This window comes from Hyla sarda, chromosome 1 (genome assembly GCF_029499605.1).
Source record: "Hyla sarda isolate aHylSar1 chromosome 1, aHylSar1.hap1, whole genome shotgun sequence".
Taxonomy (NCBI): domain Eukaryota; kingdom Metazoa; phylum Chordata; class Amphibia; order Anura; family Hylidae; genus Hyla; species Hyla sarda.
The window spans coordinates 487,492,484-487,518,814 of NC_079189.1; the positions used below are offsets into that span (position 1 = coordinate 487,492,484).

Here is a 26,331-nt window from a genome sequence, read left to right on the forward strand (position 1 = left end):
ATTTTTTTAACCATGATCTTTAGTTTTTATTGGTATCACTTTTGCTTAGGTTTTACTTTTTATAAATTTTTTATAATTATTTTTTTTTAAATAAAATATGACAAAAAAGGAGCAATTTTGAACTTTTTAATTTTTTTTACGTTTACGCCATTTACCGTACAGGATAATTAGCAATATATTTTAATAGTTCAGACTTTTACGCATGCGGTGATACCAAATATGTGTATTAATAATTTTTTTTAATGCTTTTTTGGGGGTAAAATGGGAAAAATGGACGATTTACCTTTTTATTGGGGGAGGGGATTTTTCAAATTTTTTTACTTTTTTATTTTAAGTTTTTTAACTGTTTTTTTTTTTTTTTACACTTTAATAGTCCCCATAGGGGACTATTTATAGCAATCATTTGATTGCTAATACTGTTCAGTGCTATGCATAGGGCATAGCTCTGATCAGTGTTATCGGTGATCTTTTGCTCTGGTCTGATCAATCTCAGAGCAGAGCAGAAGACACCGGGAGACAGCTGGAGCAAGGTGAGGGGACCTCCTGCTGCCATGCTGGTTGATCGGATGCCTGCGGCAGCGCTACACAGGGGGTAGTTTATTTCCAGGAGTAATTTAAGATATAGTTGAATTTGAACAAATCTTTATATTAACCTGTTAGGCTGGGTTTACATATATTAGGCGGCCGGCATCGTTTCCCTCCGGCGTGCACTTGAGGGAAACTGATGCTAAAACTGATCCCATTCATTTGAATGGGACAGTTCACAATCATCCAGCGTCTCAATTTTGACACTGGATGGTTGGACACGCCGGTCGACACCGGACAGTGGAACACAGCTTGTTGGGCGCCAGATGCCATATAACTGATTACAACTTGTCATCAGTTGTGGCATCAGTTGCCTTGAGATCTAGGCTGAGTTCCCCTATGCTGGATGCCAGACATATGTGAACCCAGCCTTACTGACTGCCAATATACCTTTTTAGACCACTCAGGAGCTAAGCCCAGCCTAAATGCAATAGATGCTGACTTTATCTTATAACTGACACCTGCCTGCAACTACCAGCATTGAGCTTCAGTCTGATCCTGGTTGGTTAACTATGTGCATGCTGCAATTAATAGCGATCACCACATGCAGAGAAGTGCACCTGTCAGGGATCAGAATGGCGACCCCAAGACACAATTGTGGGGTTCCAATTGGTAACCATGTCATCTAAAGGCCTTCGCAATGCCTTCATACCTACCTTGGCAGATCTGCTTGTATAGTCTGCCTATAGCTATAACTGAAATCCCCTAAAATTTCAGAATTGTTGTATTATTTTATTTATTTATTTTTTTTTTTTGCAATTCAGCCCTCACATAATTTTTTTTTCTATTTCATAGTTCTATGGTAAAGTTGAGTACAATTGGTCCTGCAAAAAAAAAAAAAGACAAGATCTCATGTGGCTCATAATGTGTTATGGCTGATTACAATCATCACTGATGGGGGGAGGGTTAAATAATTGGGGATAAGTTGTAGATTTTTGTTGGCTTGACAATGTCCATTCAGCTTTCTGCTTCTGAAAAAATGAAAGAAACACTAAAGAATAATACGATGATAAAAATCATAGCAATTTTTAATAAAAATGTAGAATTTCATTTTATTCCAAAATAATTGTAAACTACGCATGTATGAAATGATATTTCATTTACAGCTTTCATTTTACAGTATATTTGCTCATATTTTCAGGCTATGAAGTAATGCAGTAACCTCCAACCATTTTTAATATATAGGTCATGACAACCGTACTCCATATTTCAGTTACTACCAAATGCAAAATTTTAAAATATATTGAGAAATGATGATTTATCTCCCAACTTTCACGCAACTTTGGGGAAATTACACCCTACCTATGAGCTGCAACCATTACACAACACTTGCTATGTCAGTATTTTGCATCAGTATTTGTAAGCCAAAACCAGGAGTGGGCCTACATGGAAGAGTTAGGCTGGGTTCACATATGGCCAGCATCCGGCATAGGTGAACTCAGCCTAGATCTCGTTGCAACTGATGACAAGTTGTCGTCAATTATATGGCATCTGGCATCCATTGTTTCTGCATGGCAGAAGCAAGCTGCGTTCCCCTGTCCGGTGCCCTCCGGCGTGTCCAACCATCCGGCATCAAAATTGAGATGCTGTATGATTGGGAACTGTCCCATTCAAATGAATGGGATCAGTTCTAGCATCAGTTTCCCTCCATTGCATGACGGAGGGAAACTATACCGGACACCTGATACATGTGAACCTAGCAAAACAAAGCTTTTTCCACTCCTGTTTTTGAGTTACAAATACTGATGAAAAGTACTACTCCAAAAACCGATGTGTGAAAGCAATAACAAAGCAAAAAAGATATATTCAATGTTTTCAGAACACACACATATTTTATGCACCAATGTGAATAGCCCCATAGCTTAACAATAGCTCCATTTTATGGCCTGCAAGTTGCTGATCCAATACAGATGCTTAATAGGTTTGATTGAAAGCAGTCTAAAGTTGCACACACTGAGGGAGATTCTCAAAGAATTTTGCGCCAAAAAAAATATATTTCCGCCAGAATGTTTCAGTCAGAATTTTCTGGGATGTAAAATTTTGTGCAAAATCTGCAATTTTGGTGCAAAAATTTCTAATTTTGGTGCCAAACTCAGCAATTTTGGTGGCAAAAATCCAATATGGCTGCCACAAAAAAATTTGGCGTGAAAAAAAACAAAAGTGGCATGAAAATTTTTTTTCACATATTTTCATATTTTCAAAGCAGCACAAAAGAGCTTAGAAAATGTGAGGAGAAGAAAAAAGGTGTGAATAATATCACTGGAACAGAAATTACAGTAGTTTTTGAGAATCTCCCCCACTGTTTAAAAAACAAAACAAAAAAAAAATGTAATTCTAACATTGGAATTAAGGATGCTTTTTTTAAACATATTTGCTATTCATTTTACGATGTGAAAACATAAACTTTACAATGCTATATATATCCAGGAAAAACACACATGGTAAAAAAAAAGGTGCACCTAAAAGCCACAGACAAGGCATGTTAAGGCAAAATAAGTTATCTATGTTGCTTTTACTACTGAATAAAAGCAAAAAAAAGTGTATCTGTAGCCCAAGCTTAATAGAGACTTAGAAACTCACCCATTCAAATGCAGTAAAAATACAATAGATAGATTATGTAGCCAATATACTTTCATAGATTGACACATTTGCATAATACTGAACAACTTCTTTTGTTACTGCTAAAAAGAACCATTTGGCAACTCTTTATTATCATTCAGTAAAAGCTGCATTTTGTCTAAAATTTTTGTACCAAAGCAGACCATGATGAAAATGGTCTAAATAGTTTGTACGATCGGATGGTATTGTGGTCTTCATCGTATAGAATTCTGGTGCATCTTATAAAAGAAGAGGACACGTTTTTTGTGTGTTTTGCACCAGGGAAATAAATTTTCCTAAAACAAGGGCAGACAGTCTTCCAAAAAGGATAGACACAAGTGATAAACTCCTTCAGTGTAAAATAAAAAGTTATCAGTGCCTTAAGACCCTGATGTGTAATGCCTCTGTGAGGCCTATCCATGGCATTTCCCTTTAAAGCTTGGCAAATTGTGCCACAGACCTCTGCTTCCTCCCTACTCACTAACCGGTAAGTAAAATCATTGCCTGCCGTGTCATAGAGTGGAAATGCATTCCAGTCTCTGGTCACTATTTCTACAACCCGCTTGGTCACATTAAACTACTCCCCCTCTGTAAGTACACTCCTATAGTCACATACCTCTCGTACAGCATAGAGATATACCATTAGCTTGAATCATTGCCAAGGTTGCTGTATAAACAAGGATTTCTAAACTATCAAGTGCCCTCTTTATACACACATTCAGATGTGCCCCCCTTACCTTTTCTTAACCATAGAAACAAAGGATGTGTGATAAGAACCATATGTGCATCTAATCTGCTCAATATTCTGAATACCTATGAATAGTCCCTGGCCCTATCTTATATCAAGAAAAGCCTTATGCTTATCCCATGCATACTTCAACTCCTTCATTGTATTTGCAGCGACCACTTCTGCAGGAAGGCTATTCCATGCATCCACTACTCTCTCAGTAAAGTACTACTTTCTGATATTACTTTTAAATCTTTGCCCCTCTAATATAAAACTATGTCCTCTTGTGGTAGTTTTTTTTTCATTTAAATATGCTCTCCTCCTTGATTCCCTGTATGTATTTAAAAGTTTCTATCATATCCCCTCTGCCTCTTCTTTCTTTCACAATACACATTAACCTTTCCTGGTAAGTTTTCTCCAACCCATGTACTAGCTCTTGATTCTGTATTTGGGTGGGTGCTGTCTCACACCATCCGAGACGCAGCGGGACTGGAGGGTGAGCTGGATTGCATATGCTTGCTTTACATGTACTAGTTTAGTAGCTCTTCTCTCCAATGTATCTATATCCTTCTGGAGATATGGCCTCCAGTACTGCGCACAATACTCCAAGTGAGGTCTCACCATTGCTCTGTACAGTGGCATGAGCACTTCTCTCTCTACTGCTTATACCTCTACCTATACACCCAAGCATTCTGCTAGCATTTTTGCTGCTCTATGGCATTGTCTGCCTACCTTTAAGTTTTCTGAAATAATGAACTCTAAATTCCTTTACTCAGATACTAGGGTCAGGGCTTTATCACATATTCTTAAATTTAGTTAAAAACATTTTGTACAATATCAAAGCATGTTTTCTGACAGTGTATCATATAATCATATGTTTTTTTCTTGAACTTGTAATCTTGTGACACTGTTCGGTACAGAGTTCTCCTCGTGTGTTGTGCAGAGCAGATTAGCAGGGGCGATACACCTGGGCGAGGGCGGCCATTTCCCGCCTGTTGGCATTTCTCCAGGCCCCCTTGGTGACATCAAGAGGGGAACTCTGTACCTAACAGCAAGCTAGGAAGTTACTGACTCGAATAAAGCAAAGATATCAGAAAAGTTTGGCGAGTGCGCTTGTCTTTCTATCTACTACTGCCGTTGTTTTGCACATACCTCTACAGAACAGCAGCACCACCCAGTCCAGAGACCCCCGAACAAGCCATTATTTACCATATACACACTGTTATAGCAAGCGGTGCCAAGATTGTTACTCTCCACTTCAATATCTTGTGACACTGATGTGTCCTTTCTTTCTTTTCATCAAGGCTTAACATATTCTAAAGTGTGTGTCACAGGATTGCTTGCTTAGAAAAAAAAACATGATTTTGCTATCCTGTCAGGATATGTATATGTTATAATTGTCTATGTACGCCCCTCCGGTGGTTGAAAGAATCTGTCGAGGGTTTGGCTAGCATTTAGTAATAATGATTTCATTAGTAGCATGCAAAATCGGATTTCTGAACCAATTTAAATAAAAAAGGTAAGGGGTGGGGGGGCTTTCCTTTCCCTTTCCTTTCCCCCTATCCTCCTTTCCTTTTCTCTCCTTTACTTTCCTTCTTTCCTTCAGCTGACAACAGCAAGGAATAGGTAATTCAGGTAATTCAGGTTTTATCCTAGACTAATCCAGTTTTTGGTTCTGAATTAGAACTTTGAGTTGTATTATTTTAAGATTATTATTATTTTTTTAAAGTAGATACAAAAGGTGTGCTTGGCATAAACTATATTATAAACCTCTGAAGGTAAGACACGCAGGTGAGTGATGTCCGTTTAGTTGTTTTTGTATTTTTATGTTTAGGTGTGCATTTACACACTAGTTTGTTCAGAGCAGTTTAATATTCCATCTGGATTGGATAGGGAATAGTTAATGCTCTGAATGAATGAGAACTGGGGTGGAGTTATTTAGCCAGAGTTCTCCGACATTCTGGTGCTGGTTATTGAGTGCAATACTACTATCTCTGTTTGTGCTATATTCTGACTATGTCTGCTTGAGCATTTACCTTGTATTTATCTTGTAATTTTATCTGGGTTTTTAGCCATGGTCCGTGTTACATTAGTCGGTTTTAGGATTGTTTGTTTGTTCTGCTCTGTCTGTGTTCACACTGTGTCTGAGTCTTGCTTGTACCCTGTGCTCTGTATGTTATATTCCTGTTTGGTATTCTGGAGTCTATTCCAACCCATCCGGTTCTAGTCTAGTGTTTCATGTATTATATTTCCATTTCCTACTGTGTCAGCATTTTGTCCACACAGTGGAGTGTGTCCGCTGGCCAGTAGCCTATTTGGCCTATTATTAATGGCTACTCCTTTTGGTGGAGTAGGGAGTCCAGTTTGTATGTTCTGTGTCCCAGTGTGAAGAGTGTCCTATATTTATATCCTGTTTGGTTGATCTGATCTTTGTCCTTTGTACTTATACCTGTTTGTGAACAGTGTCCTATGCTACCTGTTCATTTTTGTGTTTTGTCTCTCAGTTCTTCTGTTTATCCCTTTCATCTCCTGGATTCCGCTGTATACTCATATCATGCATAGTCTTGTTCATTTTATCTTGTCTGCCGTTTATCTGATATCCAGTTTATGAACTGTTTGTTAATTCACTATCTATATTATCTAGTAGTTTTCTGTTTCTGTTCTGTTCTGTGACCGACTATGTATATTATGTGTTTTTACGCCACTGCACTTTAGCGCGGGAAGGGATTGGCGCCCAGTTGTTGAAGTAGATGCTCATTTGCAAACAATCAGATTGCTTCTTTCATTTTATTAAAAGGCCTCTGAAAAATAAAAGAAGACATCTGATTGGTTGCTATGAACAACTCTACCACTATTCCTCTGCACAGGTTTTGATACATCTCCCGCCATCCCTTAACTTATGGTATAGTCATTATACGGCTATATTCACATGTGCCAGATTTGTTGCAGAACTCCTATATTAACATTTATGATTACATTGCAGATTTAGTAATTTCTTATTAGTTTGCAATGGTTCCATTCTCAGAAAAATAGCCGTAAACAATAGAAGTTGTATTCCTGTATTTTATCTATGTTTCTTCCAAGTAAATGTGGACAGTTTCAGTAATAACAGAAGCATGACACAAATAGTTAATCCCCAATGTTCCAAATGAATTTGAATTTGGAAATGATTGAAGAAACTAAAAAACGTCTTTGGACATTCATACAATCCTTTTCATCTATTCCTGCATTTGTAAACCCACCATAAACTTATTATCAAAATATTTTTTACTGAATCTTTGTAATGAAAAATATCTTTTTTTTTATTTGTACATGTATGCTTGTAGAAATATACTATATAAGTTTACATCAGAATTTTACAGTATATACATCATATTTATATTAAAGCTTTTAGCCTGAAATTGCAATGGCGTGGCAAGATATCTTCCTTTACTTACATTAAAAAAATATTCTATGTTCCTTCACTTCATAACATAAACTGAATAAATGGAAGTTGGTAACACAGTAAACACATTTGTCAATAAATGTAATGAAAAGAAAGGCAGAATATAATAAATGCTTAATATCCTGTATGTAGCTTGATGGCATGTCATGGATATGCACCAAATGCTGGTATTTATGTGAATAAATTATTATTTATCCGTGGCAAATATATTTTTATGAATTTTTTTTTTCAAAACTATATAACATAAAATGAGGCAAATGTAAAAAAATTGCACATATATTGGGTCAAAGGCTAATTTGGCAGTATCACATGGTAGTGGACAGTCCCGGGAATACTAGCTGATGGGTTTGTGACTGCTTGCTACGTATCGGTCAAAAAAATAAATATTTTTTTGGGGTTAGGAAGGTGAAGTGCACATGTAAGAAAGCATTCCCATTTATCTTGCGAGCCCCCAAATATGCACTTGAAATTGTCTTTAGATGCTCTGTCCATCTGTGCAAATGATGGCACATATCATTACCCTGAATGGAACCGGCAGTGCAGATACATGTCGTGCATTGAATTAAATCCACAACTGTTGAAATACAGATGTTAATTCATTTAGAAATCTGGCACTGTCCCATTGTCCAATGTGTCTTCATCTATGGCTTTAAAAAATTTTTACGGTCTCCTCCACTGCAGTAAAAAGCATCCAGATCTTTATGGAACCTATCAATGATACTGTTAGTTTTTGTCCAGAAACAATGAGGCTCAGTGATGCCGAATATCTTTAGGATTTTCAGTTGTCCTTCGGTTTCATGTACTCTGGAGAAGGTGCAGCTGCAGGTCAGTTCACTTAGCTTTACGTTTCTTTTCTTGGTGAACATTAGTAAAGGCTTTGAATTATTTAGGGCAAGGGGTTCAAAACTAAACTTTTTTTTTCAGGAAATCTCCATTCATTGTGCTGTGACTTCAAAGGTCTAAGAAAGAGTCTCTTGTCACATTTTACCATCGCTTCACCTCGCAGGTGTCACAATGAAGGATGTAAATCTAAGAAATCTGTGGCGAAGCTGCTGATTGTAGACGTTTCTTCCTGTCGCTGGGACCTAAAGTAGAAAAAAATAGAGTTAGATATGAAGTTAACTGTTACCATATTTTTTTACTCAATATTATTCATAATATATTCAATAAAAAAAATCTTTTGACATATCAAAGTCGAAAGTTTTGAAAGGTCAGGGGTTTAGTGCCAAGACCCCCACCAATCAGGAGAACAAGCAGAAAGCTTAAAGGGGTACTCCGGTGGAAAAACAATTTTTTTTCAAATCAACTGGTGCCAAAAAGTTAAACAGAATTTAAATTACTTCTATTATGGCGGCTAGAGATGAGCGAATTTACAGTAAATTCGATTCGTTATGAACTTCTCGGCTCGGCAGTTGATGGCTTATCCTGCATAAATGAGTTCAGCTTTCAGGTGCTCCCGTGGGCTGGAAAAGGTGGATACAGTCCTAGGAGACTCCTTCCTAGGACTGTATCCACCTTTTCCAGCCCACCGGAACACCTGAAAGCTGAAAGCTGGAGGACTGTCCTTTCTGCATTTATATAAATACTATCTAGCTACCCACATAAGGAGGATCCCATCATTAACCACATTCCTATCATACCACAAATGGTGTGAAATTGAAACCAAATGGATCACACCCACCCACCCCAATTCGTTAATATGGACCTGGCAGTCACCCAAATATCCTAAAAACATTTTGAAAACGACGTCTCTAACATTGAAAATATGGGATACGTCCTGTAAAATATATAATTTGAAGTCTCCACAATTCCTTCTCTTACCAATTATTTCCAACCCCCTGAGAGGTGACCGCACCATGGATTTAATCGAAACTTACCCATATGACAAATATAGTTGATCCAATTAGACGTACTCTATTGCCGTTTTCCACACTTCAACTTAAACATAGCCTCCCTGACTCTTCATTGGCTCTTCATCAAGAAATTCAAAAACAGTTATCCCTTATCCCCTCGAACTCAGTCCTTCCTCCCTTGACCCCTTTTGAGGCTATATACAAAAGAATGTCTCAACTAGAGGCCTTATCTCCAGCATTTATTCTCTATTACTTACCCCTAAAGACTTACTCGAGATCCGCCACTCATACATGGAAAAGTGGGAAAGCTATTTAGGGCTTCACCTATCTACTAACCAATGGCGGACCATCTGGTCAAATGCAGCCAAATCTTCCACTTGCATTACATTCAGGGAAAACCAGTACAAAATTCTAACATTCTGGTACCATACCACAGAGGTTCTTCACACATGTTCCCACATGCACCCTTGTTGTGCTGGAGATGCCAATCCTCTGTTGGCACACTCCCACACATTTTTTGGGACTGCTCATCCCTTACTAATTACTGGATTGAGGTTCAAAAACTCATTAGACAAATCTTAGGGGTCATAATTCCTCTGGATCCAACTGTATTTCTCCTTAATTTATTACCTAAGGAGTTAAATAAACTTCAATCCAGACTCCTACTGCATATTCTAACAGCTGCTAAAGGTCTAATAGCTTGTTGGTGGACGAAAATCGAACCTCCACCAATTCAGGCATTGATGGACAGAATACGGGAGATACGGCAAATGGAGCATCTCTCTGCCACAATTGATAATACCCTGCCCAGATCCCACTGTATCTGGCAAAGATGGGAGATATTTGATATATATCATAAATCATCACCGGAGACTGCAGAGATGGCCGTGCGGATCTTGTTTTTCCTATTCCCCCTCCCTCTTTCTTTTTCCTTCCTCCTTTTTTTACTTTTCTCCATGATGGTTCTACCACTCTGACCATGACATAGTTGTCTCATCTTTACCATAGCTATCTACTATACCACATAATGTTAGAATTACAATATGCTCCGATATCTACAATTTAATTGTACTGAAGTTGGTATTAATATTTTTAATAAGCTGCCTTCCATTGTGAATGTGCTCAGCCAGATCATGCTATTTAATGTCATGGCTTACAATTACATAATTTTTATTTTCCTTTTTCTTCTTATTTTCAATTTTTCCCTCTTATTTTCTTTTTTTGTATATTATTGTCATTTCACCTTACATGTGCTTTTCTTTGAAATGTACTAATGTTTGACCTGAACTTTTGTTTCCTCTTTGGAACTCTGTTAAAAAAAAAAAAATTTAAAACCCATAAATAAACAGTTATAAAAAAAAAAAAATCTTAATCCTTCCAGTCTTTATCAGCTGCTGTATGCTCCAAAGTAGGGCTCGACCGATAATATGGCTTATATTATCGGCCGATATTCACGATTTTGGACATTATCGGTATCAGCAATTACTCCCACCGCACCGGTTTTATAATTGCCTGTTCCCAGGGCCTGGGGTCCGTGCTACTTCTGGCTCCTGCAACGTCCTGTGTTACGCTGTGCTGCGCAATGACGAATGACGTCCTCAACGCGACGTCACCATCAGTGCACACAGTGACAGCTCAGGACGCCGCCAGAGCCACAAGTATCGCGGACCCCGGGCCCCGGGAACAGGTAATTATAAAACCAGGGATGGGGGAGGCAATGGAGCAGTGGTGGTGGTTGGACTAAGGACATTCAGGGGGAGAAAAGTGAGCGGCGGTCTCTGGCCAGAGGATAGGGGGGGGGTGGCGGCGGCGGTGCTGAAATAGCCTTTAATTTATACCGGAATATCGGTATAAGTTATCGGCTATCAGCCTTAAAGTCCACAGATTATCGGTATCAGTATTGGTCCTAATAAAATCGATATTGGTCGATCCCTAGATAATACCAATATATGTATATTTGTAATATGCATTGGTTAAAAAATAGTGAAGATTTTTGTGTGAAAAAATGCTGTCCCTGCAGCTATTGCATATTTGTCTCTGTGAGGAATCCAAATTCGGGAAGTTTGGACAGGACAATCAGGGCTCTGTGCAGGCTCTTGGATTATCAATCATCCTGATGTGTGAGCCAGGGGCATGTCATAGAGCCTCACAACACAGAACCCTGCTTGTCCTCAGTGTACAGAGCTCTGCTTGTCCTCAGTGTACAGAGCCCTGCTTGTCCTCAGTCCACAGAGCTCTGCCTGTCTTCAGTGCACTGAGCCCTGCTTGTCCTCAGTGCACAGACCCCTGCTTGTCCTCTCTGCACATAGCCCTGCTTGTCCTCAGTGCACACAGCCCTGCTTGTCCTCAATGCACACAGCCCTGCTTGTCCTCAATGCACAGAACCCTGCTTGTCTTGAGTCCACAGAGCCCTGCTTGTCCTCAGTGTACAGGGTCCTGCCTTTCCTCAGTGCACAGAGCCCTGATTTTCCTCACTACACAGAGCCCTGCTTGTCCTCAGTCCACAGAGCCCTGCTTGTCCTCAGTCCACAGAGACTTGCTTGTCCTCAGTGTACAGAGGCCTGCTTGTCCTCAGTGCACAGAGGCCTGCTTGTTCTCACTGTACAGAACCCTGCTTGTCCTCACTGCACAGGGCCCTGATTGTCCTCAGTGTACAGAGCTCTGCTCGTCCTCAGTGCAGAGCCCTGCTTGTCCTTGGTGTACAGAACCCTTCTTGTCCTCAGTGCAAAGAGCCTTGCTTGTCCTCAGTGCACAGAGCCCTGCTTGTCCTCAGTGTACAGGGCCCTGCTTGTCCTCAGTGCACAGAGCCCTGCTTGTCCTCACTGCATAGAGCCCTGCTTGTTCTCACTGCACAGAGCCCTGCTTGTCCTCAATCTACAGAGCCCTGCTTGTCCTCAGAACACAGATACCTGCTTGTCTTCAGTGTACAAAGCCCTGCTTGTCTTCAGTGTACAGAGCCCTGCTTGTCCTCAGTGTACAGAGCCCTGCTTGTCCTCACTACACAGAGCCCTGCTTGGCCTCAGTGTACAGAGCCCTGCTCGTCCTCAGCGTACGGAGTGCTGCTTGTCCTCAGTGCACAGAGCCCTGCTTTTCCTTAGTTTACAGAGCCCTGCTTGTCCTCAGTGCAGCGAGCCCTGCTTGTCCTCAGTGTACAGAGCCCTGTTTGTCCTCAGTGTACAGAGCCCTGTTTGTCCTCAGTGTACAGAGCCCTGCTTGTCCTCAGTGCACAGAGCCCTGCTTGTCCTCACTACAGAGCCCTGCTTGTCCTCAGTGTACAGAACCCTGCTTGTCCTCAGTGTACAGAGTCCTACTTGTCCTCTCTGCACAGAGCCCTGCTTGTTCTCAGTGCACAGATCCCTGCTTGTCCTCAGTGTACAGAGCACTGCTTGTCCTCAGTGTACAGAGCACTGCTTGTCCTCAGTGTACAGAGCCCTGCTTGTCCTCAGTGTATAGAGTCCTGCTTCTCCTCAGTGTACAGATCCTTGCTTGACCTCAGTGTACAGAGCCCTGCTTGTCCTCACTGAACATTGCCCTGCATGTCCACAGTGTACAGAGCCCTGCTTGTCCTCAGGGTATAGAGCCCTGCTTCTCCTATGTGTACAGAGGCCTGCTTGTCCTCAGTGTACTGAGCCCTGCCTGTCTTCATTGTACAGAGCCTTGCTTGTCCTCAGTGTACAGAGCCCTACTTGTCCTTAGTGTATAGAGCCCTGCTTGTCCTCAGTGTACAGAGCTCTGCTTGTCCTCAGTGTACAGAGCCCTGCTTGTCCTCAGTGTACAGAGCCCTGCTTGTCCTCAGTGTACAGGGCCCTGCTTGTCCTCAGTGTATAGAGCCCTGATTTTCCTCAGTGTACAGAGCCCTGCTTGACCTCAGCGTACAGAGCCCTGCTTGTCCTCAGTGTACAGAGACTTGCTTGTCCTCAGTGTACAGAGACTTGCTTGTCCTCAGTGTACAGAGGCCTGCTTGTCCTCAGTGTACAGAGCCCTGCTTGTCCTCAGTGCACAGAGCCCTGCTTGTCCTCAGTGTACAGAGCCCTGCTTGTCCTCAATGTACAGAGCCCTGCTTGTCCTCAGTGTACAGAACCCTGCTTGTCCTCAGTGAACAGAGCCCTGCTTGTCCTCAGTGCACAGAGCCCTCCTTGTCCTCAGTGTACAGAGCCCTTCTTGTCCACCCATACTTCCTGTATTTGGTCTCCTTATAGAGACACACAGGCAATAGTTGCAGAGACAAAGTATATAAATGTTTTAACCAATGTATATTACAAATATACATATAATGTTATTTTGTACATTATATAAAATGTTTTTTGCTAATTACAGGTCCACTTTAAGTTATTTTTGAACCTTATCCATTATCTTATTGTTTTAATATAATTTTAATCAAATTTTTTAGATACATTTATTTTTTTAGTATGTGAATTATTTTAATGTGTCACTTTTCATGTTCTTTGTGCATCTTAAGTGTTCTGAATCAAAAAGACTATACAATAAAAACATAATACTATATACTGTACATTTATTTATAGAGACAGACACAAAACAATTATAGTGGTTCCTCTGCATATGTCTTAAACGTGCTAACAGCTAATGTGACAACTGTGAGCTGAAAATAATTGGATTTAAGATATCTCTTCCCCTGCATTTGTCTCTACTGCATTGGAAGGAGACAAAGGTCTAGAGTTATTTAAAAATCCACCCTCATCAAATTACCAAAGTGAGATCTTTGTGAAACTGTAACACATCGTCGGTTGGGTTAACTGTCGGCAGATTTTATTTTAGAATAACAGATGTAACCTATAGTTTATTCTTGTTCTAAAAATCCCGGCACATAAAAATGAAAGAACTCTCTATTTAATGCATAGGTTTGTATTCATGTACTTTTAACTCTTACATTGAAAATACAGTTTCATCTGCAGATATCATGTTAGAGAGCAGACAATGTAAAGCAGATTGATATTTGGTTTTTATTTATGGTTGTATAACTTATCACTTATTAAAGGGGTACTCCAGTAGAAAAAAAAAATGTTTCACATCAGCTGGCTCCAGAAAAATTAAACAGTTTTGTAAATTACTTCTATTAAAAAACTTAATTCTTCCAGTACTTATCAGTTGCTGTATATACTACAGAGGAGTAGCAAGTTATTTTCTGTCTGACCACAGTGCTCTCTGTCCAGAGTAGGAGTAAATCCCCATAGAAAATCTCTCCTGCTCTGGACAGTTCCTGACATGGACAGAGGTGTCAGAAGAGAGCACTGTGGTCAGACAGAAAATAACTTGCTATGGAGCATACAGCTGGAAGGATTAAGATTTGTTAATAGAAGTACTTTACAAATCTGTATAACTTTCACCATGGCAACAGTTGACCTGACAAAAAAATGTTTAAAAATGTTTTCCACCAGAGTACCCCTTTAATATGAACCTCAGATCTTTCTGGGCTAAGTAGTCAAGGCGGTGGCCCTAATTTGTGATTGACAGCTCTCTCTATATAAATAATTATGCACATATAATTACCTGAAAAAATGACAAGTTATCCTGGAACTTTTCTAATAGAACTATATATCTGCTCAGAAACTCCTTATCTATTATATAATGCATGCAAATTGGACTGCATATTTAATGTGACAGATTCCCTTTAATGGGGGTATTCCCATTAAATACCCAGGATATGCCATAAATACCTGGTCTCATGGCTGGTTCCATAGATTATAACAATATATGTGTATTTGTAATATCAATTATTTTTAGTTAAATAAATGCTGGCCTTTCCCTGCAGCTATTGTCTGTGTGTGTCTGTGCAGAGACAAACTAAAGGAAGTGTGGGCGGGAAAAGCAGGGCTCTGTACACTAAGTACAAGCTGTGCTCTGTGCAGTGAGGATAAGCAGGGCTCTGTGCAATGAGGAAAAGCAGAACTCTGTGCACTGACTATAAGCAGGGCTCCATACACTGAGGACAAGCAGGGCTCTGTGCACTGAGGACAAGCAGGGCTCTGTACATTGAGGACAATCAGGGCTCTACACTGAGGGCAAGCAGGGCTCTATACACTGAGGACAAGCAGGGCTCTGTGCACTGAGGACAAGAAAAGCTCTGTACAGTGAGGATAAGACGAACTCAGCACTGAGGACAAGCAGGGCTCTGTACACTGACAACAAGCAGAACTCGTTATACTGAGGACAAGCAGGGCTCTGTGTACTGAGGAAAAGCAGAGCTCTGTACACTGAGGACAACCAGGGTGTACATTGAGAACAAGCAGGGCTCTGTACACTGAGGACAAGCAGGGCTCTGTTCACTGAGGACAAGCAGGGCTCTGTACACTGAGAACAAGCAAGGCTGTGTGCACTGATGACAAGCAGGGCTCTGTACACTGAGGACAAGAAGGGCTCTGTACACTGAGGACAAGCAGGACTATGTACACTGAGGACAAGCAGTGCTCTATACACTGAGGACAAGCAGTGCTCTGTACACTGAGGACAAGCAGTGCTCTGTTCACTGAGGACAAGCAGGGTTCTGTATACTGAGGAGAAGCAGGGCTCTTTACACTGAGGACAAGCAGGGCTCTGTACATTGGGGACAAGCAGGGCTCTACACTGAGGGCAAGCAGGGCTCTATAAACTGAGGACAAGCAGGGCTCTGTGCACTGAGGAAAAGACAAGCTCTGTACAGTGAGGATAAGACGAACTCTGAGCACTGAGAACAAGCAGGGCTCTGTATACTGAGGACAAGCAGGGCTCTGTGTACTGAGGAAAAGCAGAGCTCTGTACACTGAGGACATCCAGGGTGTACATTGAGAACAAGCAGGGCTCTGTACACTGAGGACAAGCAGGGCTATGTACACTGAGGACAAGCAAGGCTGTGTGCACTGATGACAAGCAAGGCTCTGTACACTGAGGACAAGCAGGGCTCTGTACACTGAGGACAAGCAGGGCTCTGTACACTGAGGACAAGCAGGACTCTGTACACTGAGGACAAGCAGGACTCTGTACACTGAGAACAAGCAGTGCTCTGTACACTGAGGACAAGCAGGGTTCTTTACACTGAGGAGAAGCAGGGCTCTTTACACTGAGGACATGCAGGGCTCTGTACACTGAGGACAAGCAGGGCTCTGTATACTGAGGACAAGCAGGGCTCTTTACACTGAGGACAAGAGGGCTCTATACACTGAGGACAAGCAGGGCTCTGTACACTGAGGACAAGCAGGGCTCTGTACACTGAGGACAAGCAGGACTCTGTACACTGAGGACAAGCAGGGCTCTGTACACTGAGGACAAGCAGGGCTCTGTACACTGAGGATAAACAGGGCTCTTTGCAGTGAGGATAAATAGGGCTCTGTGCACTGAGGATCTGTGACATACTCCCAGCTCTCACAGCAGGATGATTGACAAGCCAGGAGTCTGCACAGATCCATACTTGTCCTGTCCACACTTCCTGTATTTTGTCTCCACACAGAGACACAGAGACATTTGTTTTTTTAACCAATATAGAAAAAAATATACATATAATGTTATTATCTACCTTATATAAAAGTTTTTGCAAAGGACAGGTATACTTTAACCAGTCAGATCAAGGATAATTGTCAGCCATTCTTCCTCCAACTAATTCAATAGATAGAAAAATGGTCATACACCTGCTCCTTTCCTTAGAGTTATATGTGGTATATTTGCACTTCCCCGTTATATTTAAAAACACCATTTATACATTGTGATAAAAAAATTAAATATGGTTTGTATCCCATAACATACACTGAATGACTACAAGTAATTGAATTTTCAATATATGATCATTTTGAGGCACAGTTAAGAGGAATGTTAAACTAAATACAGTAATAAAATAGAATTTATATGTCTAGTCACTTGAGGCCCTGTTATAGGGCAGACATATTAACCCTGTGTTTACCCACCAGGGTGCCTCCAGCTTTTGCAAAACTACAACTCCCAGCAAACCCGGACAGCCTTTAGCTGTCCAACCTTGCAGGTAGTTGTAGCTTTGCAACAGCTGGAGGTACCCAGGTTGGGAAACATTGTATTAACTTAACAAAGTAGATTATTGCCGTTGGTCCTTTTGTGTCTTCTACAAGACAAATAATGTACTACATACATTTCACAAGACAAATTAAAGTCTTATATCATTAAAACATCCACTTGTCAGACCAGACAGTTTACCACTAAACTTTGTCTGACCTTTATTGGAAAAGTGAGAAAAGAGCATTTTCTAACAAAAAATATGACAGGAAGTTTAAAGGGGTGCTCTAGAGGAAACCATTTTTTAAATGGTGCCAGAAAGTTAGAGATTTGTAAATTACTTCCATTTAAAAATCTTAATCCTTCCAGTACTTATCAGCTGCTGTAGACTACAGGAGCCATAGTGCTCTCTGCTGATACCTCTGTCCATGTCAGGAACTGCTTGAAGAAGGAAAAGTTTGCTATGAGGATTTGCTCCTGCTCTGGGCAGTTCCTGACACAGACAAAGGTGTCAGCAGAGAGCACTGTGGTCAGACTGGATAGAACTACACAGCTTCCTCTGTAGTATGCAGCAGCTGGTAAGTACTGGAAGGATTAAGGCTTTTAAATGAAAGTCATTTACAAATCTGTATAATTTTCTGGTTGATTTGTAAACATTTCGTTTCCATCTGAGTACCCTTTAAAGTTTTTACCTTCATGTATTATGTATAAACTGGTCAATTTTGAATTGATAACAATCAAAAACATTCTTCTAATTATAAAACACTGTTTTAAAAATTCTTCCGGGTTTTACCATTTGGCGCCAAAATCTGCAATTTAGCCCCCAATATACAATTTCGGTGCAAAAAATTTAATATGACAGCAAAAAAAAAAAAAAAAAATAATGGTGCCAACTATGTTAATTTTGGTGGAAAAGACAAAACAAAAGTGGCACAAATAAAAGTATTATTAATATCGCTTTAACAGAAATGACAGTAGTTTTGAATATCTCCCGCTTATGTTTTGCTAGTTTAGAAATATAATAACATCCTTTGAATGGTTCATCCTATGGAACAATAATCTGTAATGATATATTTCAGCCGGTGATACACGACTCCTAAAATATGTGCAGTATGTGTTGGAATAGAGTATCATGTGTCATTAAAAATCCAGATTTTTGAACCATTTCAAAACAGGGTCCGTAGGTTAGATCCATGGCCATTGTGGATTGATTATTATTCATAGACTAGATAGCACATGGGCAGTCATGTTACATCCCGCCAGCCGCATAATGACAAAGCTCTCAGTTGATGTAAATGTTGTATAAATGGCACACAGGTTTGCCATCTGCCGATAACTTTGGGGCTTTTTTCTAGTGTCTGTGATAAAAAAAAAATGATGGTAAATACTGCTAATGTATTCATATCAGCAGCTGAGCTACAGACATATATTAAAGTGTTCCTGTCATTTGAAAAAAAACTATACAAAGTTTTGATCGGTTGAAGTCTGTGTGTTAAGATCACAATCGATCACCAGAACGAGCCGAGAGAAGTCAATGGTCAGTGCGTAATCTCCCAGCTCTATGTCATGTGACCTGGACAGACCTGCCATGCAAGTTTCTATGGGTCCTTAGGTCTCGTAGACACAGAATGGGGAGAGCATCACGCAGTTGTGCACCTCTCTTCCTGCTTGTTTTTGTCATTACTGGCATATCATTGGCATTTTCAGCTTAGCCACTTGGTCTAATAATAAGTTTAGACTCCCTGTTCTTTACAGATAACTTTTCAGCATTGTTCTCTTTATTATCACAGGATCTACTACAATTTACAAAAGCTAAAGCTGAGAGGCCAGCCTCCTCCTCCCTGTAGAATTAAATCTGCGCCAGTCAAAGATCGTGCCTTAAATATTCATTTTATTCTGACCAATAGTGAAGAAGAGAAAAACGGAGCACAAACCTGTAGGTCCTGCTGTGTTGGTTTATTCAATGTTCATATGTTGAATAGAGACATCCCTTCACCCCGTGATCTGAGCAGAGCTGGAGTAGCAGGAGCTTGCACCCAAATGACCCAGATTCATGCCGTAAGGCGTTTCATCAGGTCTCCGGTGACAGCTTCCTGTTGCTCGTTCTAGTCCTTAAATAGTGTCCACCCACTTTGTGTTGGATATTAAAACAGTATTGAAATGTATCAAAAAACATACATGTACAGTACAACAATCATTAGATAGTACTAAAAACAAGAACAAACAGTGTGAACTATAAACATGAGCCCATTTCATTCCGATCATTGAGCCTTAGGACTCCGAGCGCTTCAGCTCTAATAATCCATCGTGCTTCTGTGAGAGCCAGGCTTTCATGTCTAACTCCACCTCTGTCTGGACATTTGACCCTTTCTATACCTGCAAACTTCAGAAAACTCACGTCTCCCCTGTGGACTCCTTAATGTGTGCTACGAACCTGGGAGCTCCTACTCCTGTTTTAACAGATCTCAAGTGTTCCTTAATGCGTAAGTTTAATTTTCTTTTAGTTCTCCCTATGTAATAAAATCCACAGGGACAAATTATGCAGTATACTACAAACAAGCTTTGACTGGTGATTAACTGTCTCACGTTAACCCTGTAAGCACCGAGAGAAAAAGTATTTACTGCTAGATTTTTCTGAAATATGGAACAATTTCTACATTTCATGTTTCCAATGTCCAGATAGAGGCGGAGTTAGACATGAAAGCCTGGCTCGTGCAGAAGTACGATGGATTATTAGAGCTGAAGCCCTAGGGTTCAATGTTTGGATTGAAATGGGCTCATTTTTATAGTTTACACTGTTTGTTCTTGTTTTTAGTCCTATCTAATGATTGTTGTACTGTACATGTATGTTTTTTGATATATTTTTCAAAACTGTTTTAATATCCAACACAAAGTGGGTAGACTCTATTTAAGGACTAGAACGAGCAACAGGAAGCTGTCATTGGGGACCTGATGAAACGCCTTACGACATAAAGCCACAGCTGTCGTCCGGGTGCAAACTCCTGCTACTCCAGCTCTGCTCGGATCACGGGTTAAAGGGATGCCTCTGTTCTACATGTGAACATTGAATAAACCCACACACCAGGACCTACAGGTGTGTGCTCCGTTTTTCTCTTCTTCAATATTGGTCATTGTTCACACACACACTTCTATTTTCGTGTAGCACCACTATATTGGACTGCCATTTGACACCCATGCCAGCTCTGAATATAGTGTCGTGCCAATCCTGAGAGCTAAACACGCAGACAGTGCCCAATCACCTCTTCTTTTGGACTGATTCTTTTTATTCTACTGAATAGAGTTGAGAGAACATTTCAAGGTTTGGCTCAGATAGCTCAACAATTTTTCTAAAAAGTTTGGTTTTCAGTGAACAGGTTCTCCATGAATCAGCAATGAAATAAGCCTTGTTAATGTGTACATCATTACTCAACAGCCAAACACTGCTATGTTCACCAAGGAATGCATTCAAGTGTTTTCCAAGATATGACAACATGTGGTAACTCATGGCCACTAACTGCTTGTTAAAAAACACACTGCCCAAGTGGATTTTGTATGCTTTTTAACACTATAGTATTCTTGGTTGTTGGCAGATGCCTGCCGGTGTTAAAATGCACACAGAGGTATGGAAAGACTAAATCATTTTTTTCCAGTAGCAACAGGTTTTCAGTCTAGTAAAGGAAGTGAACCAATGAGTTTTCCAAACATTCCAAAAACTCTCATGTTTGGTTGGTGCAACAGGACTGGTGTACCAAAATAGTGAAGGAGAAATGTTTTTTTTATTTTTTTGTAGGAAAAGCCAAAAACACATTTTAGAGGGATCATGGGCTGTGTATGTGTAGGCCTGGCTGATAGTGGCAGCAACAAAGGTGATGGTGGACTGCAGGCAGCAATGAACTGGTGAGAGTTGTAGTCGCCAGCAAACAGCAGTCTGTGGAAGACTGGTGGGAGTTGAATTAGCCAGCGGATAGCAGGTAGTGGTGGATGTGTGAGAGTTGTAGAAGCCAGTGGACAAGACAGCAGGAAGGTGGACCGATATGAGTTTTAGTAGCCAGAGGACAACAGGGGTGGTGGTAGTACTGTCTAATCAGTGGCATCGGGCACAGGTGGTTTAACCCCTTGGGGACAAAGCCCCTTTTGACCCCTTAACGACCAAGGACGTATATTTACATCCTTTGCCGGCTCCCGCGTTATATCGCGTCATATCGGGTCGGTCCCGGCATCAGGACCTGGGGCTAATAGCGCACGGCAGCGATCGCGGTGCAGCGCACTATTAACCCTTTAGACGAAAGTGAAAACTGCCCGGCTGCTCAGCGGGGCTGATCGGGACTACCGCAGTGAAAATGCGGTGTCCCGATCAGCTGGGACATGAGCGGAGGTCCTCTTACCTGCCTCCGGCGTGTCGCTTCAGCGATTTATTGCTCCAAGCCTGAGATTCAGGCTTGAGCAATCGACCGCCGATAACGCTGATCATTGTAAAGCTATGGCTTTGCAGTGAACAGTGCTGGCAATCAGTGTGTGCAGTGTTATAGGTCCCTATGGGAGCTATAACACTGCAAAAAAAAAGTGTAAAAAAGTTAATAAATGTGATTTAACCCTTTCCTTAATAAAAGTTCAAATCACCACCCTTTTCTCATAAAAAAACACCATGTAAATAAAAATAAATATAAACATATGTGGTATCGCTGCATGCGTAAATGTCCGAACTATAAAAATATATCATTAATTAAACCGCATGGTCAATGGCGTACGCGCAAAAAATTCCAAAGTCCAAAATTTTTGGTCGCTTTTTATATCTTGATAAAATGAATAAAAAGTGATCAAAAAGTCTAATGAATAGAAAAATGGTACCGATAAAAACTTCAGATCACGGCGCAAAAAATGAACCCTCATACTGCCCCATATGCAGAAAAATAAAAAATTTATAGGGGTCAGAAGATGACAATTTTAAACATATACATTTTTTCTGCATGTAGTTCTGATTTTTTTACAGAAGTACAACAAAATCAAACCTATATAAGTAGGGTATCATTGTAACCGTATGGACCTACAGAATAAGGATAAGGTGTCATTTTTACCAAAAAATTTACTGCGTAGAAACGGAATTTCGTCGCACAATCATTTTTTTTTCCATTTCGTCGTAGATTTTTGGGTAAAATGACTGATGTCACTGCAAAGTAGAACTGGTGGCGCAAAAAATAAGCCATCATATGGATATGTAGGTGCAAAATTGAAAGGGTTATGATTTTTAAAAGGTGAGGAGGAAAAAACGAAAGTGCAAAAACGGAAAAAATACGTGGTCCTTAAGGGGTTAAAGGGGTTGTCCAGGAAAAAACTTTTTTTTATATATCAACTGGCTCCAGAAAGTTAAACAGATTTGTGAATTACTTCTATTAAAAATCTTAATCCTTTCAGTACTTATGAGCTGCTGAAGTTGAGTTGTTCTTTTCTGTCTAAGTGCTGTCTCGGGAACTGTCCAGAGAAGAAGCAAATCCCCATAGCTAACCTCTTCTACTCTGTGCAATTCCCGAGACAAGCTGGGATGTCAGCAGAGAGCACTTTTGCCAGATTGAAAAGAAAAACTCAACTTCAGCAGCTGATAGTTATTGGAAGGATTAAGATTTTTCTATAGAAGTAATTTACAAATCTGTTTAACTTTCTGGAGCCAGTTGATATAAAAAAAAAAAAAATTCCTGGAATACCCCTTTAAGAACGATGCCAATTTTAGTTTTTGCACTTACAGTTTTTCCTCCTCTCCTTCAAAAATTCATAACACTTTCAATTTTCCACCTACAGACCCATATAAGGGCTTGTTTTTTGCGTCACCAAATGTACTTTGTACTAACATCACTTATTTTAGAACATAACCTGTCACGAAACAAAAACAAATGTTTGTGGGGTTAAATAAAATAAAAAAACGCCATTTTGTAACTTTTGGGGGCTTCTGTCTCTACGCAGTGCACTTTTCGGTAATAGTGATTCTTTATTCTCTAGGTCCATACGGTCACAAGGATACCCAATTTTGTAGGTTTTAATTTATTTTACTACTTTTAAAAAATAGTAATTACATGCACCAAATGTTGTATGTTTAAAATTGATTTTTTCTGACCCCCTATAACTTTTTTATTTTTCAGCATATGGGGCTATATGAGGGCTAATTTTTTGCGCTGTGGTGTGTAGTTTTTTTAAGTACCTGTTTTGATGGGACTTTTTGATCACTTTTATAATTTTTATGGTAAATAAAGTGACTAAAAATGCACAGTTTTGGACTTTGGTATTTTTGTGTATGCCAACGACCGTGATGTTTAACTACTCTTATATTTCAATAGTTTGGACATTTATGCACACGGCGGTACCTCATATGATTATTTTTAGTTTTATTATTTTATTTAGAAAATAGGAAAGGGGGTATTCAAACTTTTATTAGGAAGGGGTTAATAAGCTTTTTTTTTTTTTTTTTAACACTTTATTGTATTTTGTTTTGTTTTTTAGCCCCCATAGCATTGATCAGTGTTACCGGAGCTCTGTTGCTTCTCAGAAGGCATGGAGCAGCAGATCACAGATCGGACCACGAGAAGGCAGGTGAGGACCCTCCTGCTGTTCATTTAGCTGATCGGGACATTGTGGTTTCACCACGATGGTCCTGATCAGCTCCACTGAGCTGCCGGGACATTTTACTTTTGTTTTTAGACGCCGCAATCAACTTTGATTGTGGTGCCTAATGGGTTAATGCCGGGCATTGGCCCGATCAGCGCTGCCCGGCATTAACCTGGGACCCACTGGGTTTAACGCACACTCTGCTCGTGAGTGCGCTTCAAACCCTGGTAATGACAATCTTGTATGCTTAGGGGTGACGCTGCCACCTGCCACACTGAACCCTTTCTCTGATACTACACTACAGAGTGGACAAGACAGAGCACACATGGCAAACTGTGCAAGGTTTGGACAATGGTCTTATCAGGTAATCCAAAAGTCCACGGGCTCATGTTGTCTGTCAGAGAAAGGGCACAGCTTAAAGGGGTACTCTGGTGGAAAACACCTATTTTCAAATCAACTGGTGCCAGAAAGTTAAAAAGATTCATAAATAACTTCTATTTAAAAATTTGAAACCTTCCAGTACTTATCAGCTGCTGTATGCTCTTGATGAAGTTGAGTAGTTCTTTCCAGTCTGACCAGAGTGCTCCCTGCTTACACCTCTGTACTTGTCAGGAACTGTCCAGAGTAGGAGCAAATCTCCTTAGCAAATCTTCTATCCTGCTTTGGACAGACAGTTCCTGACATGGAAAGAGGTGTCAGTAGAGAGCACTGTGGTCAGACAGGAAATTGCTACACATTTTCCTCTGGAGTCTACAGCAGCTGATAAGTACTAGAAGGCTAACATTTTTAAATGGATGCAATTTACAAATCTGTTTAAAGTTTACCTATCATTAAAAAAAACTTTTTATATAATGTATATAATACCATTATATGTATATTTGTATTATACATTAGTTAAAAACTATATATATTTTTGTTCCTACAGCTATTGTCTGCATGTCTCTGTGAGGAGACCAAATACAGGAAGTGTGGGTGGACAAGCCGGACTTTGTACACTGAGAACAAGCAGGGCTCTGTGCACGGAGGACAAGCAGGGCTCTGTGCAGTGATGACAAGCAGGACTCTGTACACTGAGGACAAGCAGGGCTCTGTGCAGTTAGGACAAGCAGGGCTCTGTGCAGTGAGGACAAGCAGGACTCTGTACACTGAGGACAAGCAGGGCTCTGTGCAGTGAGGACAAGCAGGGCTCTATGCAGTGAGGCTCTGGGACATGCCCCACACCAGGATGATTGACAAGCCTGGAGCCTGCACAGAGCCCTGCTTGTCCTGCCCATACTTCCTGTATTTGGTCTCCTCACAGAGACACACAGGCAATAGCTACAGGGACAGCATTTTTTCACCCAAAAATATACACATTTTTTTAATCAATGTATATTGCAAGTATACATATAATACAGTTGTCTACATTACATTAAAAGTTTTTGTTATCAACAGGTACACTTTAACTTTCTGGCACCAGATGCTTTGAATTTTTTTTCCATTAAAGTACCATTTTAAAGGGGTACTCCACTGGCCAACATTCGGAACATTTAGCTCTGAATGCTGTGTGCACACTGCGGGGGTCGATCACGCCCCCTTGTGATGTCAGGTCATCACGCCCCTCCCATACATTTGCATTGAGGGTGTGTGGAATGATGTCACAATGGGCGTGGCCCACCCTCACTGTGCGCACACAGTGTTTGGAGTTAAATGTCCAAAATGCTGGCCAGTGGAGTACCCCTTTAAGTATGCATCAACCTGGTTGTTCAGGTGGTGGTCTGCATCCCTTAGGTGGTGATTCATGTCAATGTAAAAACTATCATCATGTACCCCAACGAAGATGCCGCTGCTGCTTCTGCTCCTGTTTCTTGCAAGGGTAGTGCTGGCAGAGGGAGTGGAAAGTTGACTCAGCAGGGAGCGGAAAGTGGACTCACATTTAGCAGGCCTTTCGTGCTGGATAGTTATGGAAAGCTGGCTGCATCCTTTCTCCCTATAAAAATCTAACTGATCCTCCTTTTCAGGAGGGGAAGAAAGAAAAGAAATCCCCCATTCTGGCTTTATACCAAGGGTCTAAGAGTGGGGTAATCTACTAGTCATCTATCTCCTTCAAGCACTTAATATTCTTGTCAGTATGCACATAAGAAAACATACAGCTTGCCATACTTGCCAGCTTTTGTAAAACACCTGGCAAATTCCACCTCCATCCCATCCTGCCAAGGTTGATCATCATGGTCCTCATTGTCATCACTGTCATCCCTGTCATCTTGGAAGTTTTCTCATTCACTATCCTTTCAACAGATTCCATCAGCAAATCTCGCTCCTCTGGTCCCACTTTCTCAACCTGTTCCTTGTCATAAAGAACAGAGTCCAGATGTCAACCTTTTTTCATTCTTCCTCAATCATCACCATTAGTGTTTGCTTGAGGCCTGAGCATGTGACAGGTGTCCCAAATTAGTTTCCAATGCTTAGCTGAACGTCACACCCAATACCTCAGCTTAACGTCACACTGGCTCTGTCTGCTGCATTAGGAAGTCTGCCGTCACTTTGTGCTGCTGGTAGAGGTAGTTCAACATGTGTAATGTTGAGTTCAAACATGG

The 26,331-nt window shown here is 40.6% G+C and overlaps 1 protein-coding gene across 10 annotated transcripts in view; it reads right to left on the minus strand.

Moving 5' to 3' along the window:
- Positions 1-1,623: 1,623 nt before the first annotated feature.
- The window catches only part of PRR16 (proline rich 16), a 391,197-nt gene continuing 366,489 nt past the window's right edge, over positions 1,624-26,331 (minus strand). For all 10 annotated transcript variants that reach the window (XM_056537358.1, XM_056537362.1, XM_056537369.1 and 7 more), the window contains exon 4: positions 1,624-8,440. The gene's annotated coding sequence lies outside the window, so the exon portion shown is untranslated. The remainder of the gene's footprint in view (positions 8,441-26,331) is intronic.